The following is a 27,786-nucleotide window of genomic DNA, read 5'->3' as shown; positions in this document are numbered from 1 at the left end:
ACCATTATTCTAAATGTTTACAATCTATCTAACAGTACCATATCATTTCCAAGTACGGTTTAAATATCAACAAGTCATTTGAAGCATTTACCTTGAAAATATTTGTATCATTCTTCTTGGTTGGTCCTCTGAGCCATGTTATTAGAGTGAGTTTCACAGGCAGAATTAGAGCAATGATTAGCAGTGCTTGATCTGTGTCACCATAACAAGACCAATCATCCTCAAAAAATTATTTTAACACATCAAAAGTCATTTGGATGTGTCAAATACCTTTACTGTTTTCTTACCTGCATAATGTATTTTGCAATGCGTTACCACTGCGGATAGTCATGGGTTCGATGCCAAAGAATGCATTAATATAATCTGTTAAATTGTTCTCTGAAATTTATGTCAAAGGTATGTGGAAAAGTAAAAACATTTTCCAGAGACAGTTTTAGATGTCCCTTTACAACTCTAGAAGTTGCCTTCAAAATGAAATGGCCTATTATTAGCTTATTGTGCTTGTGTGTAAACAGACCTTATTTTTTAGTCTGTATCAGATGAAGATAGAGATTTTGAGGAAAAATCATTTTTTTGGAAATGGACGTTTCTGAGTGGTAAGTTTTTTGTTTATTCAGTATGGACCTGCAAAACCTGTAACGTCAATAGTAGAACTTCAGCCTAAAGACTATAGCATCAGTGGCGGTCCATGCATTTCACACCTAGGCCTTCAGTGGTGTCCTATCTGAATGAATACATCTCAAAATACCATCATGATGATGTCACAGCAATGAAACAACATGACTTAGAAATAAATTTATTTTACACCTCAAAGAATAACAGTCAAATTTAACTTTATTAAAAAAAGACAAAATGAGACACAGCAATTATACTGCAGAAACACGTTTGAAAGGTATTTGAAATGAAGTCAAACTTATTTTTTGCTAAAGAAATCACATAAATTGTTCTTAAAACAAAAGTGTTTTGAAGAATCAAAAGTATAACAAATTACTTTGTTGACTGTCTATTATTCAAAGATAATGCAAAGAGTTTTTTAAAGGTTTTATATTAAAACGTGATATTCACATTATTTTCATTTTAAAAAAGAAATATGCTTACTAAATAAAATGCATTAAACTCACCAAATTAGCCTGAGGATTATTTGTAAACAAAATCCATCTTCCTTTCTTTACTTTCGTTCAACCACTGTTTTCTGTTTTCCAGTAGTCTTTTGCATGCACAAGGTTCACATAAGAAAGAGGAAACAATCGTGTTTGATGCTCACGATATGTCATTACCATGCACAGAACTCATCTAACTTATTCATCTACCGCTTTGGATGACTATGGGTCTATGAAAGCGTTATATTAATGCAGTCCATAAATACAGTTTTACATTCTACCTTTAAAGAAAAACTGAAATAATTAAAAGACTATAGTACGAAAGCTCATTTAAAATGCTCAGTAATAAGTATCCATTTGTTAACACTGGCTAACTAGTTGAACCAGATGAACTGACAATGAACAATACTTCAATAACATTCATCTTAGTTCATGTTACTGTTGTACATCATAATAACACTTGAACCTTAAACTAAATCATTATGCCAAAATATCAGAACGAGAAGTGGGTTGCAGATTTATCATATTTGTGTGAGAATTGCTTTTATCTTTACACTGTGATTTTTGACAGCATGATAATACTTCTTCATGAGTGTTATTTTTTTAATCTTTTATAATAATATTACAATTTAGCAAGAATGGTGTCAAATTTGCATGATGATTTGGATAATTCATACAATCTGATTTAAATGTTTTTGTATGATCACAGACTTTTTATGTGGAAGGTGTAACATTGATTTATCTTTTTAACAATTTGATTGATAGTATCCTGTTTGTTTGTTTTTAATTTAGGCAGTGTGACTTTTGTAACAGCACAACAGCAAACATTTAGGCCACACAATCCATCACTAGCATCTCAATGTGTGACTTGCGTTTATGTATAAGGATTACATACAGTATAAGATGAAAAGACTTAAGAATTAAAATGGAATTAATGGAATTTAGTAAATGGCTGTGAAAAATCTAAGAGAGAGAGAGAGAGAGAGAGAGAGAGAGAGAGAGAGAGAGAGAGAGAGAGAGAGAGAGAGAGAGAGAGAGAGAGAGAGAGAGAGAGAGAGAGAGAGAGAGAGAGAGAGAGAGAGAGAAAGGTATCTGGTGAAGTTAGGCGTGCAGCAGTTTTTGTGTTTTCCAGCACAATCCATTAATCATAGCAGCGCGGCAGCCATATTCTTCTGTGTAGTGCCTGTACTTTCATTACGGGAGCATAATTAAATAGCTCTGTGAACTGGAATCTGAGATTCCTCTGTTACAGATTATCATTAATTATGGTGAAAGAGCTAGATGTTGGACTCAATTATACCCGGCTCAAGGCTGGCACGCTGTGATTCATGGCCCTCGCCTCCTCGACGATGCTCCTTTGCCGCTTATCACACCATCCCACTTCTGTAAATTGGGCACTGCCAGCCGACACACAGAGTCACGGGCAGCGTACTTCATTACAAACATGTTGGAGAAGCATAGACCAATTAAGGGTTGTGAATACGCTATGCTGGAAAGGAAAGAGGGAAGGATTATTAGTGCATTCATGTGTGTGTGTGTGTGTGTGTGTGTGTGTGTGTGTGTGTGTGTGTGTGTGTGTGTGTGTGTGTGTGTGTGTGTGTGTGTGTGTGTGTGTGTGTGTGTGTGTGTGTGTGTGTGTGTGTGTGTGTGTTTAATTAGTTGATTGCATGGAATAATGTCATAACATGACGCTAAGTACCCTGAACTCAGCACACACATTTAAAAATGTTAGAGGTGTATGTCCTGGGTATCTTGGTATATGAAGAAAAAACTGTTATCAATTTATTCACCATTGTGTTGTTTCAAACCTGTCTGACTTAATTGTGTGAAATAAAAAGTATGTTTTAAAAGAATGTTCACACAGTTTCTTTTCCAATGCAAAGCACACAGTGATCTGCAGTTGTCAGCAACCCACAAGTGTAATAAAAGAATACCATACAATAAAAATCATGTAAGGCTGCACAAGCTTTGTGTGAGAATCAGAAAGGGACTTAAAGGGACACTTCACTCATTGCATAAAGCTTTGTATAGTTAGAACCCCAAACATGTTTTCAAATGGTCATGCATCATCTTCTCAGTTGCTGCTGAGACAGGAGAAATACAGATTTCAGTGTTGCACTTCCTTCTTTCAATGATGTAAAAATCATCATTTTGCATAATTGAAAGAAGGAAGTCCAATATCTTTGTGGAGGGAGTGAGACTACAAATACCCATTTTCTCTGTCAAATAGGCACCAAATTCTAAATGTATGTTACATTTCGACTGCAAATATGACACAGTTTCAATAAAGATTAATGTTTCTACAGGTGAAATGCTCCTTTAACTTGGGCATGTGCATATTCAGTCATAGTGTGTCAAGGTGTGTTTCCAGATTTTACATGTTGGTTCTTACGTTACTTAAGTCAGAGTCCTGGTACAATACATATGAATTGATGAGATCAACACAATACACACAATTTTCTTTTTTTGGGTAAACTATAATTTTGAATAGACATACATGCCTTTGCGTGCTATTAGAAATCCGAAGTCATGATTACGAGCTTGTTGTGTTGTCGATTACGAGGTGCTTTGTTACCGGAAAAAATGGAGGACGCCAGGTTTTGCATGTATTGGTAAAATGATATTTAAATGTTATTTAAACACTTAAACATACAATATGTTTGAGGCCCACTTTGTGAATACTTTCATGTAAGTATTCCATTTTATTTTAAACAGTATATAAGTTCTGATAACACTGCAGTCCTAGTGATTTGCTCAACACATATGCCATTGAGGGCAGACACTTTAATATGAAAATCGCCTAGTCATCTATATGCACTAGGGGGATCTTAACATCACAGAGATTTTCATAGAGACAACCCACCCCTATAAAATTTAACAAGGTACAGATTTACTTTAGAGTAGGTTTTTTATTTGTGATTCTAGAAAACATTCTTCTGGAACAAAGTTTTAGGACATTCTATGTAATAATTTTAGTCTTCATATAGATTGCTACGAAGCTCTGTACAAACTTTTGAAATTCTGTGTCCTCGACATATTTAAATAGTGTGATTATAAAATCAATTATTTATTATTACAAATATAAAGGATAAAGAGAAATAGAGAGAGGGAGAGAGAGAGAGAGAGAGAAATAAAGAGAAAGAGAGAGATAAAGAGAGAGAATTGATGGCTGCTGGAGGGGATTGCACAGCTCTCTGCAAATGTAATACACTACTGTCAAGTCACAGGTCAGCTGGCAATCTACATTTTAAAAGGAATATGAATAATATTCTGTTTTATTTCCAAAAATGAACTTTCTGCCCTCTATCATAGATCCAATATATGTCTTAATCTAAGGGGCTCCGCCTGCCAGGGGGTCCTGGATGCCGGCTTTGACTTCAACGCATAATAATGAAATGTGTTTTTCTGCTCTGAATCCTGCTTTAAAATCATACACACACACACACACACACACACATACATAAATATGTGCTTAAAATCACACAGATATGTAATAAAACCTGAGATTGTCCAAGCATTAAAATGTGTTGCTTTGAATACAGCACATCAGAAAAGATACACTTTCAGTGTAGACATACACATTTTTGTTTTAGATATTAGAATACTTTAAAATCTCTTGCTTGCTTGGGTGATGTTTTTTTTAGCTCAGCTAGTAGGGCACTGTGTGCAAAGGTCATGAATTCAGTTCCAAGGGAACACACATATGGATAAAACACATACATTCAAATATATCTTGAATGGACTGTAAAGCCTGGTTTATACTCATGTGGGTGTGTGGAGAAGGCGATCGTGCACACTGAGTGTACATGATGAAATCTTTCATGGCATTTTCATGTGCTTTTTTACTGTGCATACAAAAATTAACAACTTCAACATGACTGGCCAAGCCAGTATGTATTTTCAGGCATCTACAGTATGATTCACCCATGCAAAGCAATGCACTTTATCTGGACTTTTTTCATATAGATTCTTTATCTTAGACTTTTTTTTAAAGGGGTACTATTATGCTTTTCATGTTTTTTGTATGCATGGGTGAACCTTGTTAAATGGTTTATCACCAGGGCTTGACATTAACACCCGTCAACCCGCCAAATGCGGGTAGATTTCCACTGTGGCCACTAGGCAGGTTGAATATAATTTTTTTTGTTTTGTTTTCTTAAAGGTGCAATATGTAGAAACAATCAAAACAATAACAATGACGTAGATTAGTGACACTCTGAAGCAGCGTTGAATTATGGGATTTGTAGTCTTTAACTCAACCGCTGATGGCCATCAGTCAGACGGGAACGAGAAATCATGTTGATGGATGAGATAAAGTAATCAAGTCCTATAAATGTTGCGTTTGACAACATAGTTTTATTTCATTATGTAAGGTTTCATGTAATGTTCAAAACTAAATTGATGTTACAGTATTAGTCCAATTCCATGGTGTGTTAACACAGCACAGAAATAAGTGTTCAAACTTATAATCTACAATAATTCTTCACATAATGTATTGACAGTACAAATCTTATTGTGAGGTTATGATGTAAAATTATGATAGCTACACTGTACAGTACTAAACTTTATCAAACTCTACTCTATTAGTAAGTGTCTGAAAATTAAAATTTTGACATGACACCACTGAATGTTGCATTATGTTATATTGCAGTACAATACCTCTTGATGTGCATTATATCGTCCGCGGGAAGACGATTACAGTCTACACACTTGTAATTGATATGATAGCATAAGACTTTTGAAGGGTTATGAATCAAAACAACTCACCTGTCGCGTAAAACACAAGCAAGATCAGCATCTCTGTCTAGTTAAAGGTTGTAGCGAAGCTCTCTCTATCCAGATAATGCAACACCGATATTGATCCTCATTCTTTCTCTCTTCTTGTCCCAAACTCTTCTTGGGTCGTTTGGTTGACACTCACTCTTAGAACGAATGTGTTAAAAACAACACATTAGTGTTGATTCTGGGACAACTGCGTTGTCCCAGAATCCACCCATCTCTGTGTTATTATTGAAACAACACATTTTGTGTTACTTTTTACACAACATGTGTTATATTTTAACACAAAATCAACACAAAATGACACATAATGTGTTAAAATTACACATCATGTGTTAAAAGCTTACCGCACAATGATGTGTAAAAAATTAACACATCTTTTCTAAGAGTGCTTATGGGAGCTGTCGTTGCTGACACAACAAGCAGCAGATGGTAAAGAGTAATCGTAGTCAATAAACAAGCCCGACAGGCACTATACACTAACAAATACTTCCGCATTTGTCCACAGCACTGTTGTCATGTGATTTTTACGTCAGTAAAGACGGTAACAAAGGGTCACATGGATATTACATCATTGACAGGTGACTGCACTGCCCCATGTCAATGTTTAGAATGGCAATTTTCTCACAATTTACAAGTAGTTCAAAACATTATAGACATTGATAGTTATCAGCTGGACAAAATATATAACACTGGCCTAGTGGTTTTTGGATTTTTTACTGCAAATATCTTACAAATTGCATCTTTAAAAGTTAAGAAAAATGATAAACAATGCACAATGCGACACTGGGAAACACCAACTCCCATGAGCACTTCCTGCACCCAGCGCAAGGTACAGTAGGGGTTATTTACCATAGAGAGCTCAAGTGCTGATGGATTTGCGAATGCACGGGGCGCAGTCTGAGCGCATATACACGCACACTTCGGGAAAGATAAAACTATTCCATGAAAGTGGTTGAAGAGATTAAAAGTGCCTGCACACTTTCTGGGCAAGAGCGGAAAGAAAATCATAGCGCATACCTGAAAGTACATATCCCTGTTTTGTCTGAAGTCAAAGGAAAACTGCACATCATTTTAATTTAAGCTACTTTGAGCAACAATAATGCCCTCTTGAAATTTTTCTGTAAAAGTCTTAAAAGCCTTGAAGTATTAAATCCCTTTTAATAGAAATCATGATTAAGCTCATAATCATGTAGTAAAATTCACAGTAAAATGTATGTACATGTCTTAACAGTATTTATCAGTGGCGGCTGGTGACTGCTCTTCCGAGGGGCGCAAATTCAAAATATGTGTTCGGAGTGTCATGTGTGTTGCGTGTTTTCAAATATGTGTTTAATGCGTCATGTGAACCGGCCCCCACTGGTATTTACTGCTGTTGTTAATAAAAATTATTTAAAGTGTTTGTCTGGGGCTTTTGTGTTTATCTTTATAGTTAATCTTCTACACCCCTGCACAATAGGGGGGCGCCGCCCCCTTAACCCTTGTGCATCAATTAAAAAAAGTAACACATAGGTTCACAGGGGACAAAAATGTCCATGTCCAAAAAGTGTCATAAAAATATTATAGATTTATATTTTTTTCCACTTTCACTGATGCCATTTTATTAACCAGCATCAGCTCTAATCACAATGACCAAACATTCATTAATTTTCAGAATTTTAACCCTTTTAATGCTAGTTTGTTTACACAATGCCACTGCTGTTTTTTATGAAAAAAAGAAAAAATGTAATTATTTTCAATTTACTAAATGCTAAGCAGATTTTGTTTTCTTTGAGTATTACAGCCTTGGATATGTCAATGATTAACAACAACATTAATTTTTATGCATTCATATTTTTTATGCAGTATCAGATTTAAAAAAAAAGTTTACTCTCAGGTCCATAAAGGACAAAAATGTCCATGTCAAAAAAGTGTCATAAAAATATTATAGATTAATATTTTTTTTTCACTTTCACTGATGCCATTTTTTTTTAACCAGCATCAGCTCTAATCACAATGACCAAATATTCATTAATTTTTAGAATTTTAACCCTTCAAATGCTGGTTTGTTTACACGATGCCACTGTTGTTCTTTATGAAAAAAAACGACACCTCCTTTGCAGCGGTTGTAGTCTTGTGCAGTGCCGGTCTTTCCTATACGCAAAGTACGCAATTTGCATAGGGCCCCGCACCACTAGAGGGCCCCCTTGATCTCAGAATTATTTAAAACCATTATATCAAAGAAAAATTATTATTATGTTTAATGAAAACAAGACGCTATAATTTAAATAATTTGCAAACTTCCGAATTTGTGCGGGTTTTTAAAAATACTTAATGATTTCTTAAATCACTGATATGTACTCGGACAAAATGCAGGCAGTTTCTCAATCCGAAGGCTGCAGCCTTCAGAGGTCACATTTGTAGGCTGCATATGCGTCATAAAAACGTATTTTAGAATATTAACAATTATAATGTTGACTATTATTCTTAGTTAATGGTTAATTGTTATATTATGCTTATGACTTGCAAATGAAATGCTCATTTAACTTAAATAAATCAGGCTTGATGACGTATGCAGCGCGCATATGCGACATGATCCGGAGGTTGCAGCCTTCAAATTTAGAAACGGCCGCGTGCATGACGCAGAAGAGTGATTTGGTAACGATGCGCATATTATATGCCCACCATTGATTTAAAACAAAGACAAAGCTATCCGTCTGGAGCAGAATAAAGGGAAAAAAACGTGAAGCAAGGGAACAAGATAAAGGATTTGCGCGAGCAGATTAAGTCAATGTAAAGACACGCGTCCTAGCATGGGGCGATTCAAATGACGCGAATTGGGTGACGCAATTGCCGCGAAAACACGCGCTTTTTCCTTTGAACTTCAAGAACGCGCTCTCGTGCAGGATAATTTGACGAGAGAGAGAGAGAGAGCGAGAGAGAGAGAGAGAGAGAGAGAGAGAGAGAGAGAGAGAGAGGGAGGTAAGAATGGTGCCCACGTCGAGAAAACTTAATAGAAGACTTGAAATTTGTAAAGGATTAAAGTATATGTCACTCGTTTAATTACAGTATGTTAACTGGATAACACTGGATATAACTCATTGTATAGATAATAAAATAATGTATTTTGATTACACAAATCAAACCTAACTATATGATTGTAGCTGCTGACCAGCATAGGGAATCTCTATGGCTAATTTCTAAGACATGTTGCTGATACAGTACTGTGTGTTGTACCTTATCTTGTTAATTGAGTCTTTTTGGGCATCTTATGCCTAGAATTATTCAAGGAGATTGATTCTTTTAACTTCCTTTAAAGTTTGATCAGTTGTGCATAATGACATGTGCAACAAATGGATATAGGGTGTCAAACTCATAGATTTGCAATATTTAAAATCAGACACTATTTTTAAAATATTTGGGGTCAACCTCTGTGACAGCTTTAAAGGGACACTTCACCCATTTGCATTAAGCTTTGTATAGTTAGAACTCCAGTCATGTTTTTGAATGGTCATGCATCATTTCCTCAGTTGCCGCTGAGACTGGAGAAATACAGATTTCAGTGTTGCACATCCTTCTTTCAATGATGTAAAAATCATCATTTTGCATCATTGAAAGAAGGAAGTGCAATGTCTTTGTTGAGGGAATGAGACTACAAACACCCCTTTTCTCTGTAAAATAGGCACCAAATTCTAAATGTATGTTACATTTCGACTACAAATATAACACTTTCAATAAAGATTAATGTTTCTACGGGTGAAATGCTCTTTTAAAGCTGAAACTTATCAAATCCTATCAGAGGTCCAGAATGTCATTGAAACACACCAGTGGCTTTGCTGTCATCAGTATTAAACATGTTACCCCTCGAAGTACCCCTCCCCACAGAGCCCCCCCCCCACATAACAAATCCCAATTTAACCCCTGTGTATTAACAGTATGTATTTATATGTAATTTAATTTGATTCATTACATTCATTTAGATCAGGTTAATTTTTTAGTGCTTCTCACAACACATTTTAAATCAAAACAACTTATCAGCAAATACATGTTTCATGTTATAATCAGCAAGTTTATCAGTCAGGGTTTCAAAGTAATGTGCATATGGGAATATTATACAGCTATAAGATAATACACTATGTGGTTAGTTAACAACTAACTAACAGCAACATTGACTGGGTTTTACCCAGATAGCACAGGTACGTCTGTGAGATGTCTGGTAAAGATCTGAAAATCTGGAATACATCTGGTGTGTAAAAACATCTTATAAAGGAAAAGAGCTGCTTTACATACATTCTAAATCAAAAACGTCTTGCAGACATCTTCAATATGTCTATATGACATCTTTTAGGAGACGTCTCACAGACGTATTGCAGATGAGAAAACAATTTAAATAAGACATCTTGCAGATGTAAACGCAGACATCAAATAGACGTCTCCGAGATGTATGTGTGCTATGCTATAAGGGTCTGGATGCACTGACAGAGGGCCCCTCACAAAGCTTTGCTTAGGGCCCCCCAGCATCTAGGACCGGCACTGGTCTTGTGATTTCCATTACAATATTTTTTTTTTCATTCAAACTGTTCACACACGCACACACACATGCACACACACACGCACATTCTGGTTTTCATGTTTTGTGGGGACATTTCATAGACGTAATGCATTTTATACCATACAAACTGTATATTCTATTCCCCTTACCTACCCCATTCTCTAACCCCAACCATCACAGAAACCCTTCCACTACTTCACATTTTCAAGAAACATCATTCTGTTTGATTTATAAGTTTGTTTTCTCATGGTGACCTCAAAATGTCCCCACAAGATCACAAAAATACTGGTATTCCTATCTTTTTTTGCCATCTTTTTTTGTCCAAAAGGTCCTGAGAGGAAGTATTTCGTGTACCTAGTAGAAAATAGATTTTTTTAAGGAAATGAAGGTGAAATATTAAAATTCCAATAAAAATGCACACCTGTGGCAAATTTTATGCAGTTAGCATTAACGCAGGCAAAGTTATCAAAAAAACAAAACTGAAAAAGACAAAAATGTCCTCAAGGATGCACAATTAAAGTTGGCCAGAGAGAAAAGCTACTTTAACATGTTACCAAAAAGTTAAATATATAGTGCAAATTATTACAAAATTCAATACTGAGTTTGCTGTGTGTGTCATGTTTGTGTGTCTGGGGCGCACCCCTAATGAGTGTCTATGTAGGTCAGTATAAAGGGTAAAAACATGTGACCTGAGGCTGAGCTCTAATTGGCTGGTTTCAGATCCACCCTGGACCCTTCCACTTATGATGTGAGCAAATCTATTTTGTTTTTGACCTTGTGTGATTGGATCGTTCTCAGAGTCTCATAACCGTATTGGAGATTGTTGTTTAACTGATAGCTACATTACTGATCAGTGGATGTGAAATATCTTGAGATGAAGGAAATTATGATTTTATCCTTACAATATCACCCTTTACAAGGCGTTCAGTTAAAAAATAAATAAATGATTAAGAAGCTTGGATCAGACCGACCAACGGAGTCAAATGATTGCAGTCTGTGTGCTCCACCACTTCTTACGGCAAACGGAGTTGGCTAGCTAGATATCATGTAAGACCTGAGTTTAATTTTTTCCCTGTTTGCTGTTTTAAAGTCTGAATGTCTGATAGACTGCACAAAATTGTGTAGCACGTTTGAGCTGGCGTTGCGTGGACATCCCTAAGAAAATTAACCATGGTTTTATTGTGGTAAAAGTGTAGTAACCATGTTTTTTGTGTGTATTTTTTACTATCAGCAAAACTATGGCTTTACTACAGTAATCATGTTTTTTTTACTGTAGAACCACTCCAACAAGGAGGATATAGAAGGATGCTATCAGTGTTGGGGTACGTTTTAAACAATGCATTTTTTGTTTGATGGCGCTGCGCAGATCGATCCACAAAAAAATTTAAGAACCACAAGAGAGATTCTTCACCTGATAAATGGCTATTTACAGTCCTGCATTACTACAGTAAAAGTTTAATTTTGAGTTTGTTTGCGCCTCCCCCAACATTTTTTAACCACCAGCCGCCACTGGGTTTAATCATATGAAATTATAAATTGTGACCAGTGAAAATGTTGAGTGGCTAGTAACTTTGGAAAACAACTAGCCACTTTGGCTGGTGAGCATAAAAGTTAATGTCAAGCCCTGTTTATAACATTGCAGCCAAAGTGTATGATATGTTTCAAAAACATACCTCTGTGAAATGTCCTGTTCACGTTGTTTCTTGTGTAACCAGTCATACCCAAAGATGCATTGACCATGACCTGTTGATTGGTTCGACTTAGGGGTTGGCTCATAGCAGTGAGGTTTAAACACCACACACCCTTTACACATTCTCTGTCCTCTATTGTGTTTGCAAAAATACCTCTGAGTAATCCACGCATTGAACTGATTAGGCAAAGCTGACAACATTATTACGGTTTATACCTGAGAAGCTGAAGCTTATGGTTATGACAAAAAGGTGACATTTCTGAAACAGCATTAAGACTAATCACAACAGGTTGAGCCAGCTTGACTAAAGCGTTTTGGAAGGAGGAGCTTAACAATGCATTATGGACAGCCTGAGAACAGATGTGCTGTAGTAATGTAAAACATCCATTAAAGAAATGTCACATGAATTTTACATGTGCAAGTTCACATGTGATATGTGTGTTTTTGGAACATTTTTTGTGTGAATTCCATGTTAAACCCATGTGACTACATGTAAAAAACACATTATGCACATGTGATCACATGTGAAAAACGTAAAATTCGTGTAGTTTTTCTGTAAGGGATGATAAATAATGTTACTTTTTTTTCCACAAAGAAAAGTGAAGCTCATATGGAAAACAGCATCACAAGCGCACTGTTGATTGAATCACGGAATTAGGAGAGTTGCAAATGAATTAATTGGTTTGAAAAAAAAAACATTGTTTTATTGCTGAGATAAAAATTATCCAAATCATTCGTTTTCTTGTACAGCAGTCATTGATTTTTGCATTCATTTATATTTTTATTTTTGCTTTAATATCCTTTTTTCTCTCAATACTTAATTTTTCTTTTTCAAAACGTAATTTTGCTTTGCAATACTTTATTTATTTATTTTTGCAAATAAATATGCCGCTGTTTTGACTCCATATAGGACCCCTTTAAGTAAAGTCATTTTATTTATTTATTTACTTTGTATGGAACGGTTGCTAGATTAAATAAGAAATGTGACCCGTCACGGAAACCAGGGACACAAGTCGGCAGCACAAGTTTCGAGAAAATGAGAAACAACGTTTTTTTTCAAAATTTGTGATTTTCGTTTTATTGCAGAATCTGTTAGTTGAGATCACGAAGAAGCCTCTCCATGTTTGAGATAGCAGTTTATGTATATTTAAAAGCGTTGTCATGGTTGTCGTGTCTCCGGCTGCGCCGGCGGGTGACGCGCGGCAGCGTCAGAACTCTAGGACTCATTCTTTTCACCCCGGACATTTCTGTACACCCTGTTGTTGACCCACCCCCCCTCCCTGATTTGTTATTTTTGTTGAATCATCATGAATCATTGAAGATGTTTGTCTTCCGCTTATGTTTGTTGTTGTTATTTCATGGGTGTTCTCGGTTGTGCAGTCTCTCGTTTCTCGTGTTTAATGTTTTGTTTTGTTGGTGTCTAGTATCCACCTTTAAAGAAGGGGGTACTGTCATGGTCTTGTCAGACTTTCCGTGCTAGATTGAGGTCTGAGTACATCTGACAGGACCATGACAGAATTATGTTCTGTGTGGGGACACGTGGAGTCATATTGTGTATGTGGCTTCCACGTTTTCCCACGGTCTTGTCGCTGTCATGGTCTTGCCTGACCTTGATATATGATTCAGGTCCTGTTTCAGAGGGCAAGGTCATGGCAGCATTGTGTTTTGTGTTGGGACACGTGTTTTCACATTATGTATTTGTGTCACGTGTTCCCAATGTCTCGTCACTTTTACCCTACTCCCTTATGTGCTCATGTCTTACGTAATTAATTATGTTCACCTGTTCCCCATTGATGTCGTGTCTTTATATTGCCCTCTCGTTCTCTGTCGTGTGCGCGTTCGTTGTCTAAAGTTGTCTAAAGTCAGTGTGTTCATGTCTTCCGTGTTCCTGACTTTTTGCTTCAGTGTTTTTTTGGTTTCAGTGTTTTGTTCCTGTGTTTCGTGTTCCATCACGTGTTTTGTTATCATCAGTTTTACCGCCACGTGGGTCTTTGTGTTTATTATTTTAATAAACCTTCAGTTAATTATTCATCTTGTCTGCGTTTGGGTTCTCCCTCTTCTGTGTAAAAGCCAGTCGTGACAAGCGTACATTTTGCGGTTGAAATCGGCTTCTTTTTCCAGAGATTCTAGCGTGCAGCGGGGGGCGTCATTGTCTGTGTGTATTTACACACTGACTGGATAAGCTTGTGTTTTCTCCTCCGCCCCAAAGGGAACCGTGTGACTACTGAATAAAGATAGTTCACCCAAAGCTAAAAATAATGTCATTAATGACTTACCCTTATGTTGTTCTAAACTCGGAAGACCTCCGTTCATCTTCGGAACACAGTTTAAGATGTTTTAACTTTAGATTTAGTCCGAGAGCTTTCTGTTTCCTCCATTGAAAATCTATGTACGGTTTCCATGTCCAGAAAGGTAATAAAAACATCATCAAAGTAGTCCATGTGACATCAGTGGGTCAGTAAGATTGTGTTGAAGCATCGAAAATACAGTTTGGTCCAAAAATAGCAAGAATTACGACTTTATTCAGCATTGTCTTCTCTTTCGACTCGAGCATGAAGTCACGTGACTGTAGTGACGCGGCTGCCCTGTTCCTCAGACATGTTTGCTTAGTTTTATTAATTTTTTTCAAACTTATAGCGTGCTTCTTCTGTAATAAAATACTACATATGATGCTAGAACATCTGTATCTCAAAACGGCTTTACAGGGGGTATGGCTTAGCTAAATGAGATGTAAATGAGCCCTATTGTCTCTCCAGCCAGGGAAAAGGGAAAGTGTTAACTTTTTTTCTTTCTCAAATTTCTCAGCATTCTCTTTCTTGAATGTGTTACATTCAAATGGCCACAACTTCTCCAAATCTTATCAGATTTCCATGTGTTACACATCGTTGGAAAGCTTAGAAACTGCACTTTCAGAATCTATGAATAACTCAAAAGCCCCAGATCCGACTTGTGTCACTACTTTCCGTGACTGCTCGCAAATCATCCAGATAGGATAATAAAACTTAAATTTGTTTGGTACATACTGCTGGATGAGACATAAATCTAGATACATTCAGACCTGTTACACTCTGAGCCATTTTTTGAATTCATCCTGTTGTGTCAAAGATTAAAGCCACAATCACTTGCCCAAAATATTAATGTGGTACACTGTCAAATTTGTGTTAGCGTTCTGACACTTGGCATATTAAGATGTATCATAGTAATCTCCTGTTTCTATTGAATAAACACGTTTTTGCATAGTAGTCAGTTTTATTTCTGTTTGTATGTTCAAAGACAGCTTTACATTAAAATTTGTATAATAATTGTGTAATACTGATGATTAGGTTCGAGGTTTATTTTTATATTATTTTATTATTTATTAAAAAAAATAGTTGGCTTGTCCAGGTGCAGTGCCATTTTTATGTCATCCCACTATGTGTTGGGGCACATGACTTTTTCCATTGGCCACCCCATTTAAAAAAATCCTAGAATCGACCCTGGTTACACCTTTCATGTAAATATTATAGTAACAGTAAATTATTCACAGTTACATGCAACTCAATCAAATCCTAATCCTAGACCTATAACAAGTATATGTTGTTTATAAAAGTACTCTGTAATCAGATGTGTTATTACACTGTAACAGTAGTGCCTTAAAATAAAGTCTAACATTTTCTGAGGGGTAAAAGAAAAAATCTACAATCAGCAGCAATGCAGAAACTACTCACATGCTTTCAGTATGATTATTAAAAAGTGATCTTTTAATCCTATATTTATTTGTGATCCTTTGACTGGATGAAATGAAGGCCACTTTCACTAATGAACGTGTCTCTACAGTTTAACCAGTCTGTAGAAAGCTGTCTTAGTCTATAAATCCTCTCAACACTAAAAAAGCCACTTAGCTTTGACTGACACTAATTTTTACTTTATGAAACGGCCAAAACCCTCTTATTTCCCAGCTTCTGTCTGTCAGACAATTACAAAAGACAGACCGAGCCACGTCCGTGAGGTGCCAGATCCGTAATCATTTCAGACTGGTGCGTTTGATATGATGCAGTGTTAGCTATGCAGGGTAACATGTCAGTGCAGGCAGATGAGCACGTGGGACCTGTCAAAGCCGTGGCAGAGTGGGAATGTCGTACATGTGACTGATCTAAGGCCTACGAGACTGTCAACTCACTGACTGGCCTGGTTAACATAAATAAATGCAGATATTCATAATGGTAAGTCATAATGGTACGGGAAATTGTGCTGGCGGCAGCCACTATTTTTATTCCATATAGATGTGATGACATAATGTGAAAAATGAGCGTGTGTTTTTTGGGTGCCCATTAGTGAGCTTCAACATTACCTCTCTTTCTGTCTCTGGTTGATGTTTTCCTTTACTTATTCACTGGGCTTTTAACTCCAATTGTGATCTAAATGTAGGGTTAGCACTTTGCTGAAGAGAAAAGAAAGAAAGAAAGAAAGACAGAAGTAACCTTTTTGTATTCATTCCCATGACAGCTGCGTTCACTTTTACTTACTTTAAACCATCACTTCAGGGCCTTTCTGTTCATTTTATCACTAAACAGACACAAACTGACACTCGCTTTATCCCTGTACTGGGATCAGAAAAGATCTAGCTATGTATGGCAGTTCATTTCATTTATCTAATTAATGAAACAAAAAGAGTATTGCACAAATTATCCATCTCAACCTTTTTATCTCATTCACATCAAGATATATTCCATGGTACAAATCAGAGAATATCATTTAATTTTTCAGTCGTGTCAAGGTACACAACATAGCAACTTAATGTTGTGGTAAACCCAACAAATAGCAAACAACACTGTGTTACAAGTTTGAACTGCTAAGGCATTGGTAATAAATGGACGAGTTTCGTACACCTAATTATAACAACTAAAATATCTATAAAGTGCAATACCTGCTAACCAGCTACTGTGTAGCATCTGGACCCATGCAGAGACTATATCCGGTTCATACGATAACAATTTACAGAAAACATTCAGTCAGAAACAAATGGTCCAAAAAATTTATTTAGATGTGATTGGGACAGTACCCTTTTTTAAAAGAATACCTTTGCATCTAGTACCTCAAAAGGTATTAAATGTATACACAGCAAAGATCAGAAAATTGTAGTGTTTTCCTGAGTTGGATTCAATACATCTAAAGAGAAAATGTAACATATTTAGAGTAAATTGTTTTTCAAAGTTGGAATTAATTGACAGAGTTAATCATGCCAGTTGTAACCCAACTCCTTAGAGATGTAATTACACTCCTTTTCCATGTGTCCTGCAGATTGAATGGTAAGTAAAACCGTAAAAAAAAATGTAATGCTCATGTAATGCAATCTATAACGTTATCCTTTCCATCACCATCTCTGTTTGAAACCTAAAATTGTATTTTACATCTTACTTGTAGAGTTTGTTGGCTGTTTCATTTGAAATTGCCATCATTGCGATCAGTGTTTGCATTTCATAAGCTCATTTACTTTATAAAGGACACATCCAAAAAGTGCACATTTTTGCTTGCACCTACACAGCAAAATCACCAGTGTCAGTGCTTTAAGTGGGCCGGAACGCGCCGGTACTCAGTACCGGCACTTCTAAATATAGCTCTTGAGCGTACAACCACCTCTCCGTGCTCCCAGAACGTGCTTTTAGCGTACCAGAACGCTCATTTGCACATCTGTTTAAAAATCAGAGGTGTAATTTAATCCTTTGGCTGCGCTGACGCTTTTCAGAGCGCCCTTCACAATGTACGCTACGCATTTACAAGTTAAAAGCGCATGCGTCGGTTTTGCCGCTGACTGTCAGTCAGTGTGGTCTGGACTGGAGAGGTGTGTTTGTGTGTGAAACGCGCAACCATAGCTGCTTGGTTAAAATGAAAGTACAATGACCACTAAATATGCCCTCCTTGTTTTAGACTCTGAGTAGTAAAAGAACAAGGTCAGAATCAGAGGATTCGCTGGCTGACATCCCACCAAGCCAGAATAACAGCTACAGGTCAGACGCAAGCTTTATCCAATACCTGTAGGTACGTGACAATCTCCGCTGTGTCACGGCTGTCAGTTTGGTTCAAGCACCTTCGGATTTCCTCAGGCAATGTGCAGAGTAAAAACATTCTTGAAATTGTAATAGACATTTAGTTTAATTGCTAAACTACAGTACAAGTGAACAAAATTTCAATTAATTTGAACGACAACGGGAGTTTTAACACCTGCAAAATGGAAAACAATGGGACAAAATAAAGTGATGACTTTCTAGTTTCAAATGGCCAGTATTTTGTTATTCTTGAACCCATGGACATGGTCTTCGTGTCATTTTAAGGTTTTTTCAAGCTCTTTCTATCTTTAACCATGCTGAAAATTTTACTCACATATCTACCTTTTGCACAGATAATCCACAAATTTATAAAAGGATTTATTATTTTTTACAAGGTCGTCTGTTGACTGCTGAATATAAAACCCCTTCAATATAGGAGTTGAGTCTTTTAGGCCACTTAAAGCACAGACCAGTGTTAAATGTATGCAGCTGGTGTATATATGGGTATCACCTGTCTGGTACTCATATAAACACCAGCAATGTACATTTAACACTACTGATTTTGTCGTGTACAAAGTGGCAATTTTAACATGCTATAAATTATCTATATGGCGTTTTGAGTTAAAACTTCACATTTACACTCTTGGGACACTAAAGACTTCTTTTACACCTAAATAAATCTGATAATATGACCCCTTTATGACTTTTGTGAGTCAAAGAAACTCTGGCCTAGTGTTAAAAATGTAACTATTGAAAGTGTTCATTTAACCCTGAAGTGTGGAGATATATAAACTCTGGAAAAGTGTTGAAATCAACTCTGTGATAGTTAATTTAACACTAGAATTTTTGCTGTATACATAGCAATTCCTAAATGGTACATATTAGGACATTTTTAAAGGTCACCACCTCAGTGACAGATTTGGACAATTTATTAAAATATTTCTGATACCAGACATAACCAGATATGTTGATTTTTTGTATCTGACCAATGCCTGCAACCACTCTGAATGAATGTTATTACTCAAGCAAGCACACACACACACACACACACACACACACAGACACACACACAGACACACACACGCACGCACGCACGCACGCACGCACGCACGCACACACACACACACACACACACACACACAAGATGACACACAGTATGATGATGAAGGAAAATCAATCCATCTCTGTTTTAGTGTCACATTAGTGTGGCTGGATCGACACAGTAACATGGGTAGTGTTTTCCCTCAGCACTTTAACCAGTGATTGGACCTGACAGTCTCCACACGGGTTAATAGAAGCACAAGGGATGAACTTTCAGGTGTTTTCACTCTGGTCAAACCCCTGGCATTGTCAAACAAGACACAAGGCATCAAACTCACTGATTTCTTGGTTGAAATACAACCGACCGTGCTATATTACAGCAATAAGTGACAAGAAGATGTATACTTTTTATTTTATAACATGGCAGAAACAGTAATATGATAAAAGAAACCAATGAATAACTTCTAACATATATATGTATATATACTACTTTTAATATACTTTTATAAATCTAATAAAATTATGAGAATGAATAATACAGTAATACTATTGTATATTTACAATGTCTTTACATGCATCTAATCCTAAACCAAACCCCAAGCTGCTATGTAAGTACATGTTGTTAGTTATTATTACTTGGTACTTAAATGTGTAAGTACACTGCAACAGTGACACCGTAACCAACAATTCAAATAAGACAAAAAATATAGTTTGTTAGTGTAACATTTAATTCAGATAATGTGTGGTCATAGATAACTCAACATACATTTGCACTAAACATGCTTCATCTGTGGAACTGCCCATTTTACTCAACTGAGATGAGATGAAAATTATAATAAAAAAGGCATTCGATTAACAAAGATAGAATGAATAGCTATATTATAGATTTTAGATTGCTTTATCAAGATTTAAAAAGAGACGTTCCTTCAAAAATCAAAGTTAGGAGTCTTACAGTTTTTTTCGATTGCTAAACGCCAGTGGGCACAACTGGAGTCACATGTGCAAAACTCTAACTACAGTCTGCACAGCAGCAGTTCATGTGGACCAAACTCTAGTTCGTTTTTCATTGCTTGAACACAGTTTTCAAAACTTTACACACTTATTCCATGACTTTAATCACAACCTGCACAACACTGTGGATTTACAGCACTTTGTTCAAATGCTAACACACTGCTGTCAAAACTGTGAATCACACATTCAAAACACAATTGATTTCAGCATTGTGCCTTTCAAACACTGCTGATTGCAATTTCATATAAATATAAATTCCAATTTCATATATATATTTCATTTATATATAATATTACCTTTCATGTACTTTAAGTTTCTACCTTTTTTCTTATTACTGTAATTCCGTAAATTACTACAGACAACTGAAGCAAACTGCTAATTTTCATTTACCCTAAAAAATTATGATGTTCTAAAAAAAATATTGTGATAAATCAATAAATAAATCATTCTTTAAAGAAAACATTACTTGGTGTGACATCACTGAAATTGTTAAAACTGTAAAGATATAAAGTTAGTATTTTGTGTATTGGTGTTTGATGTTAGTGTTTTTCCTCTCAGTGTGTTGTGAGTGACAGTGTGTGTTATCTCAGTGAAGGTTGTGTTTAGTGTTTGGCTGCACTGATCTGTTTTGAGCCATGTGTTAAGAGTTGTGCTCAGGTGACTTTTGGTAGTGCAGACTGTAGTTAGAGTTTTGCACATGTAGCTCCAGTTGTGCCCACTGTCGTTTAGCAATCGAAAAAAACTGTAATACACCATACTTACTTAGGTGCATTTATTTGTCCTAGTAATGTGTAGTCTTTAATGTACAGATTTTTTAAAGTATTAGAATAAAAAACTACTGCAGATTTTAGAAATGGGCACATTGTTTTCTATGAAAATTAAAAGTTTGCAAGATTACATATCCCTCTTGTGGAGTTAGTGTGTGAGCTTTAGTCTCAGTGAATAGACTGTGTGATATATTTAGTCTCTTATGGCCTGCTGCTCAGAGCAGATAACTACACAAGCCAAGAATGCAGATGTCTGTGCAGTCAGACCACCAAACTGCTGAGGCTGTATAATGCAGACAAAGTTTCATCCCTGTAGGGCTATGATCCATTCAAGCAAATTAATTATTTCAAACAATAACTGAGTTAAGTATTAAGTCATTTGTTTACATCATCATTCAAAAGTTTTTGTAGAGGATCCTCTGATGTTATATATTAAACATAATTAATATTCTTAGATTACAAGATAATTTTAATGACCCAACCAAACAATAACACTACAGTGTACACAAAGTATTTAAGCTATTACTGTCCATACAGTCTTCATGTTACAGACATGTTTTCAATACCGGTACTAGTTGCAAAGACATTACACAGTTAAATAGTAGTATACTTGTAATAACAGTGTGTAAATACTTTCCAGAAATTCCTGAAAATAATGACGTAGCCAACATGTTGTTGAAATTACTTTGGTAATAATAACTGAGCAATATCAACAACTGACACGCAGAATGATTGAGGGGGATATAGCTTTAATGCAACTTACAAAGTGAGATATTGCTTTCATATTTTAAATTGACATTTTAGACAAAATATGGCCAGCTGTATTTATTTACTTATTGACCATGAAAGTGAATCAATAACATCAAGCGAAATCGCACAGGATGTTAAACCACAACTTCTTGTCTTGCACCAGTTGTGTGACTGCCAGCGCAACCTCACGTAATGTGTCATCATGTCAAAAGGTCACAGATGACGTATGCAAAACTATCGCCCCAGTGTTTACAAGTATGGAGTAAGAGGAGCGTTCAGAAGTTTATTGCAAATGTGCATTTCATACGTATCAAGCATGTGACCTTTCGACCCGCTTACGATCACATGAGGTTGCTTTGGTGCGTCACCTGACTGGTGCAATATTGTGGTTTAAAAGTTAAAAGGTTTTTTTTTCTTGCCAAAAATGACTTCACCAGCCCTAATGCCTCTTTTGGAATCGTTCAGAGCTCTTCAAACTGAGATGATGTGAGATGTTTGTATATAACGCATTAAAACTTATCAAAGGAACGTACCAAATCTATACCGTGTTTCCCACACATTGACTTTACTTGGGCGGGCCGTGGTCAGTCGGGTCCGGGTTGGTCCTAGTTTAATTTCTTCGGGTCCCAGGTCTGATTAATACTACCCGTTCTCACCAAGATGTGTACAAATGACACGCAGTGTGATTATCGTGCAATAGATACGCCAAATTCCGATTTTGCGTGCATATGATATGCCAGTCCTTCCCATTCACTTATATGGCGAATCGTTTCGTGTCGTTTTATTTATTGTTTTCTCATTTGTTTTCTGTTTTTTAAACCATTTTCGCTTGGGTTTAGGGTTAGATTTCAGTTTTGTTTAAGTAGGTTATTTAATATACAGGTTTCTCTATGTTTTTGTTAGGGATGCACCGAATCCAGATTTTTTAGGTTCGGCCGAATCCCGAATCCACCGTTTAAGATTCGGCCGAAACCGAATACCGAATCCTACTCGCATCCTTATTGCATTAACACAGTAAAACACATTAATGAAGTAAACAACGTCCACAGCAGTGTATTTTTCATTTCATTTTATTTAATTTTAACTGTACATTATGCCAGGATGACAAGTTGGAAAAACTATTTTGACAATTACCATAAGCCTATGCATAATGAAAGCGATGCGTTGCGACACGCTCGTTTTTACAATAAGCAAGCAGCTCCGCGATGAAAACTATATTTTCCTTTGAGTGAGAAGCTCCGCTCGTCAATGTCAGGTTTCACACGGCCGTCCAATTACAGTGGAGGAGGGGCGGGAGATTACCACAGCAACCAACCGGCTCACAGCTGAAGCATCACAGCTACCAAGCGCTCGGCTGAAAAACAGCTGGAATATAGCGTCCTCAAGGCGTTTTCAGCCGTGTTTAAAAGTTTTGGTGTTTCCAGCCCCTAAGGCTCACCGAAAGAAAAAACTCATCTCCACGTCAGCACCCGATGTGTGTAATCAACGGCCGCGTGACGTCGACCTGCGTAGCGCAAGCCTAGGGTTCGGTTCGGTGGAAAAAAAATCTAGGATTCGGCCGAATCCGAACCCCGTCAAAAAGCCCAGTATTCGGCGGAATCCGAATCCGAATCCTGGATTCGGTGCATCCCTAGTTTTTGTCTATATTTAAGCCATGGTCGCTTGGAGTTGGGGTTAGAGTTGGGGTTTGGACTGGCGTATCATATGCACGCAAAATCGGAATTTGGCGTATCTATTGCACGATAATCACACTGCGTGTCATTTGTACGCTTTTTGGTGAGAATGTTAATATTGTGTAATAATGTGTCCGAGTCGATCAGAGAACGGCCGTGAGCACTACCGCGCTAAAGTTTGTGTGCAGTTTCAACCTGCCTCTGGTTTCTATGGCCATTACAACAGGCTCTCGTTTTGAAAGTTACGAACATGTGATGAATTTTCTTTCTCCCATTTTTTAAAATAATATTATTATTAATAAACCATATCTTTTCTAAAATCTAAAACGTTTGCACAGAGAGGGTAGCAAAAAAGCAACGCTAATGTCAAGCCAATTGCACTGCACAAGCAAAGCACAAGCTGACTCAACTTAACGCAAAGCTGTAATGTAAAGTCCCCTGTCACTGGGACAGAAAGTAGACTTTTGAATCTGAAATAATGAGTGGATTAAGCTTTTTTAATCTGCAAGAGAGAAATAGAAAGAGAGGCACTTTTACTGCTTCTGCTCTATCTAATAGAAATGATAACCATTATAACAGCAGTCACATTTATAATCTATAGACCTGCACAGTAAAGTGTTTTTGTGGTGCTTTGACAAACACTGTCAGCTTTGTTCATGGCAAAGAAAGTTTGGGATTGTTTTAATAATGAACTATAATGTGAAATTAATATAAATGTTCAATAAATCAAAGTATTGTGTTGCGTCACACATTACTAGTTCTTTGTCACATGTATAGTAAACAAATTTTGTCAGTGGGTAATGATTGCCCTTTTTACCGGCTACCAACAGAAGTACATTTCAGGTCTGTGGGAAACACTAAAGCTATATGCATTTTCCAGCAGGGAGAATTATATGCATTCATGTGATCGCCCCCTCATAAGTGCTCAGGTGGCGCTGGCACTGTAGCAAACTCCTATATTTGGTTTCATAAAGGTGTAGCTTTTTTCTGTTTACCGCCATGATAAGAATTAAATGCTCAAGCAAGTTTAACATTTAAGAGATGCAGCAACAACAACAAAAAAAGATAAGAACAAAGTGTCACAAATATGATGTACAAATGTCACTCTATCTCTTGAACTAAATAAGTTTATATACATTTTGTAATATATTAAGGCAAATAAGACTATGTGTTTTACTGTCAACCTATTTAAAATAAGTTAGCTTTGATATAAATATATCACCTTTTTATTATCCCGTGAAATTGTAAGATATGAGCAAATCACTAAGAAATAACTGACGCCGGACCATTGAATTATTCTAAAATAATGCAAACCTAAGTAAGTAATGCAGCACGACTCCAAACCCTGTTACAGCGCGGGTGCATTGTGTTTCAGAGTCAAGCATTTTGCTTATACCACAGTTACCACAGCTCTATTTTAAGACATCTGACATGAGGTTAGGTGTGCGTTTTACAGAAACACAATGCATACATGGAACATTTCTGGAACAACAGAATAAAGCATTCAACAGCCCTGTGGTATAATCTGTATGAACAAGAGTACAATACACCTTGAAAGATATTATAACATAAGTAAAAAAAACACTTTTTGTTTCGTAAAAATACATTTGTGAAAATGTGAATAATTTGTTTTGTTTCATTTCATTTATTGATTTATTTATTTTAAAATTGAGTTAACTTTTCTACCCAATCCAGTGAGAATACAGGTTTGAAGAATAATCTTGGGTTCATTTGCTTTTAACAAAGGTGCCACAAAGTGTATCAGAACCACTTGGGCCATGTGGCTGCAGAAGCTCAGCCAAGCGGTCAGGTCTTTCTGAAACCACAGCCCTCAGTTCAAATTAATCTCCAGGAGAGATCCCAGTACACACACACTTCACACCACAACAGGAACACGGGGCTCAATAGCAGCGCCAGGGGAGCCACGCGCTTTATGTGCTCTGTTCCTTTATGACATTACTGATGGAGTCGCTCGTATGAGTGCATTGCTACTAACTCTCTTTTCTTCTCTCACCCTCCTACTTTCTCTGTCACCTCTGTCAGTTTTCCTTGGGTGCACAAACAAAGGATCCCTGTGGTCTGTGTGCCATTAGAAGACTAACATGGCAGCACAGTAAACCAATAGCTTTCATACAGAATCACAGAGAACACAAAAACACTTATAAAACACTCTTTGTTCACAGGCATTTCTGGAAATTGTGTATTGCAAAGCTAAAATACATTAGTTACATCACATCTTTCTGTTAAATGAATAAAGCGGTTTTACCACTCTTTGCACCATGCTATTTATTTACACTCTAAGACAGGATGTGTTCATGTTTAACACATTGTTTTGTTTTAACCTATTTTCCCACATGATGTGCCATTTTGTGTTCAAATAAATAAAAGGGACAACCCAAGATGTGTTAAAACAACACAAAAGTGTGTGTCCCAAAATTACAGCGATGTAAGTTAAGAACAACACACTAAATGTGTTGTCTTTAACTAGACATAACATGTGTTGGTTTAACACATTTGTTTTAGGAGTTAAAATTTTTATATCATCAGAAGCTGTTATCAAGTTATTTGACTTTTGTGAGCTCTTTGTTGTTATATTTCTTTCAGAATACATCATAAAATGCTGAGAAGTGAAAGTTAATAATTTTAATTATAATTCAATATCTGGTATAGCAGTTGTGAAAATATCTGACTGAAACAAGTACTGATAAAAAGTACTTGTGTAGTTTGTCGGGTATTGCAACACATTTTATTGTTAAAATGTATTGACTTCTCAAATAAAATAGAATAAAGGCAAATATAAAAGATTATGCTAAATTTATAAACGTATTAAACCTTTCTGTACTCTTTCTATGGCTCAAAGTTTAGGTTTTCACACGTTGTAGAAAAAAAATGAGAAATGGAATGTTGTTAAAAATATTTAGGACAAATTAAAATTGTTAACATAATTCATCAATTAAATTTTTTTTACATCTGTCCCTGGTGTATAAATTGATCTCACTACAAGCATGCCTGTTATATTTTATAACATCATGATGCATTTTAGGATGGCTGAATTGCTGGAATGCTAAGACCAATCATTCTTTAATACTGAAACTATCAATTTTCTAATTACATGTAACATGAAAATTTTAGAAAGGTTCTAAGGGCTTAAATAAATAATTAATTTGGGTTTTTATGAAGTTAAATATTTCAGCAATAACCCAGCAAGCAATAGCCATAGTATAGACATGATGGAGTTTGGCTATGAGTAACCTATTTCTAGCCAAAACAAACCTGAATTTGGTTACAGCTTGTTTTTGCCAAATAACGTGTGATATGTATGATACAGTATTCCATCATGAAACCAAACCTAACAGCGATAACAAGGTTTTATTTATTTACATTATTTCATAGATTTGTTGGCTTTGATTAGGATTAACTTCTTTCAAATGCAAAATTGCTTGCTGGGAATATACAAGAGGAAGTGCTAAGTCTTGAATATAGTGAGGGCCAAAAGGGAAACCCTTTAAACAAGTTATATTCTTTGAAGTGAAATGATTAAATGCCGCCCTTCCTCTAAAAGATATAAATCCCTGATATGTAAATAATAACTCATACATGTTTTAGCATAAATAAACATGGCTATTGATTAATTAATCAGCATCCAGAATTGAAAATATATTGTACATTTGATTAAAAAATATATAAAATATGTTTTCAAAGTATGACTTAATAAATAAAAAAGAACAAAATTTTACTTACAGGTAGAAAACAGTGAGACCCCATCAAACAAGCAAAGCTTTATTGAAAATACATGAACTGTTTACATATATTGTGTTTGTAAATGTGTTTTTCCGTGTATATGTGAGTGTGTCAACCCAGCTCAGCAAACAGGCCCAACAGAGTAAACCTATAAAAGCTAAAATCCCATCTTATTTCCCCTGTCACCTTCTGTGGCACATCCAATAGTTTGTCCAGCAAACTTTCTGATGATTCAGAGAGGTTTGTCTTTATACTCCTCTTTATTCCTGTCTGTAAGATTGACCTAATGTTTTTATTGTCTAGACAGACAGTTAAGCCAAGAGAGATTTCATAGGCAAATATCATAAAGTGCTTTTATAGTAATGATTGGGTAGTATTTGGTCTGTTTGTCTGTCTGTCTGTCTTTTCTTTTTTTTTCAATTAGCTTGTGTCTGCCTCCTGTGGTTGCAATGCTAACTAGAAGAGACACAGAAAGCCACAGGGTCCTTAGCAAACACTTCACAATCTATTTCCACCAAAGCCCTTTATACTCTGTCTGCTAACACCCCTCGGAGCGGGCTTGCTACCCCACAGAGAGCCAGGCGAGTCCGCAAATCCGGCCGTCACTTCCAGTCAATGGTCTGTGTGGGACTCAGAAGCAGCCAGCGCTGTGGCAGACGTGCTGGGTTAAAACACGG

Source organism: Paramisgurnus dabryanus, chromosome 15 (genome assembly GCF_030506205.2).
Source record: "Paramisgurnus dabryanus chromosome 15, PD_genome_1.1, whole genome shotgun sequence".
NCBI classification, from domain to species: Eukaryota; Metazoa; Chordata; class Actinopteri; order Cypriniformes; family Cobitidae; genus Paramisgurnus; species Paramisgurnus dabryanus.
This window is presented reverse-complemented; position numbering follows the sequence as displayed.